The following is a 1,842-nucleotide window of genomic DNA, read 5'->3' as shown; positions in this document are numbered from 1 at the left end:
ACCTTGGCCCGGCGGGGACAGCGGGGACCGGCGTGGGGCGCGGCAGGTCCCCGCGGCCTCTCGGCTGCGCTCCGCCCCGCGTCCGGGGCAGCCTGCTCCCGCCCGGACTCTGTGCTCGCCCTCCCGCCGCGCAGGTGGCGGAGCGGGGACCGCGGACGGCGCTGCCTCCCGCCCACGCCCCTCGGGGCCCTAAACACCCTGCGCGGGTTTCCAGCGTCCGGGGCCGGCCTCCCGCCCCTCGGGACTCAGAACTCGAGGTTGGGGGCTCGGTCCTCGCTTGGGGCTGCCCTGGGATGCCCGCGTCCAGCCGGGACGCCCGCCCTCCCGGCTCCGCGCCAAACGAGGTCTGCGAGCCCACCCGGCTGACCACTGGAGCCCTCGTGCCGGCGGGGACAGTGAGCGCTACGGCCGACTTCGCGCCCTAATCTTATTCCTTTTCTTATGAATTCAGCCTACTCCTTATCAGGAATAGATCAGGAACTTCGGTTAATTTTAATTACACTAGTTTGGGGTTTGTTTTAATTTATTCATTTTTAGATTGCTCCTATAAGTAGACATTGGATTTTACTGTCTTTTTGCGGAACTGGGGATTGAACTCAGACCCTTTCGCTTGCCAGGCAAGCACTTATTCTACTGAGCCATCTCCCCGGCCCTAATTTATTCATTTTTATAATTTTTGGCCCAAGGTAAGTTTGTAGAAGTCAATGAACTTTCCTAGCAGAATATTCCAGAAATGATATCACGAGTTTCCAGGACCTTTGTGAAACCTCTTATTTTTCAAATACTGGATCAGTTTCCTCAGACAATTTATACATGGAATTCTGTTTTGTTATAATGGGTACAAGAGTTTTGTGCTGTTCATTAATTTGAATCCCAAGTGTTATCCACAAGATAAATACCCTAAGGATGCAACTCATGTGCTCAACTCTCAGATGCAATGTGGAAAACATAATTTAACCTCAGAAATAAGAGCACTGGCTTTTGTTCCCCAAGATAAATAATACTTCAATGCAAATATTTTTAAGCTGAAGTTCAATGAGAAGTAAATGTCAAAATTAAAGAAAAAGAAAAGGATAATTCTAGTGCCCTGCAGAACTGTACAGGAGACCAAGACAAAAGGAGCAGTCAGTAACCCTGCGTAGCACGAGGGCTGAAATTTTACACAGGATTTGGTTTCCCAAAAGACCTCAGAATTCCTCTTATATTCCTCCTCTACTGATATTCCTGGGAAATTTCTTTTCTTTTTTAAGTGAGTAGAATTATGAATAAAATCACATCTACTCAAGGTATGCAACATTATGTTTTGATACATATAATTGTGTAATGATTTCCCCAATCTAGCTAATCAATATATCCATCAACTCACATGCTCACAGTCATTCTTAACTCCTCCACTGAGAAATATTTTATAACACCAGTCAAAAAAACTCTCATACAAAAAGGAAAATGTGCTCAGCATTTCATACCCAGAGACAGATAAAAAGTCAAGTGAACACTATTTTAGATGATTTCTTGACATCACCCTATATTAATACATTTTGAAAACTTTTGAAATTGGCAATACCATATGCACTGTTTGGTAACCTGCTGTTTAGTTTAACAGTGTGTAGCAGACATCACTTCAGTAAATTTCTGTTGACCTTGTGGTCTCTTGATGTCATTGGTAACTCCTTTTCCACCATCTGAAACTTCCTACTTGGGTGAGAGAAGAGTCAATTCTTCCTTTTCCATATAGGTAAAAACTCTCGGGCTGGAGAGATGGCTCAGTGGTCTAAAGCACCTACTTGAAACAAGCTTGGCAAAGCACAGGGACCGCGGTTCGATCCCCAGCACCACATGCCA

General features: G+C 46.1%; 1 protein-coding gene across 1 annotated transcript in view; it reads right to left on the bottom strand.

Annotated features, from left to right (window-relative positions):
- The window catches only part of Mcoln3 (mucolipin 3), a 36,915-nt gene extending 36,713 nt beyond the window's left edge, over window positions 1-202 (bottom strand). Inside the window, exon 1 of the mRNA XM_004639292.2 lies at window positions 3-202. The gene's annotated coding sequence lies outside the window, so the exon portion shown is untranslated. The remainder of the gene's footprint in view (window positions 1-2) is intronic.
- Between the last annotated feature and the right edge of the window lie 1,640 nt (window positions 203-1,842).

This window comes from Octodon degus, unplaced genomic scaffold (assembly GCF_000260255.1).
Source record: "Octodon degus isolate 3935 unplaced genomic scaffold, OctDeg1.0 scaffold00109, whole genome shotgun sequence".
NCBI lineage: Eukaryota > Metazoa > Chordata > Mammalia > Rodentia > Octodontidae > Octodon > Octodon degus.
This window is presented reverse-complemented; position numbering and strand designations above follow the sequence as displayed.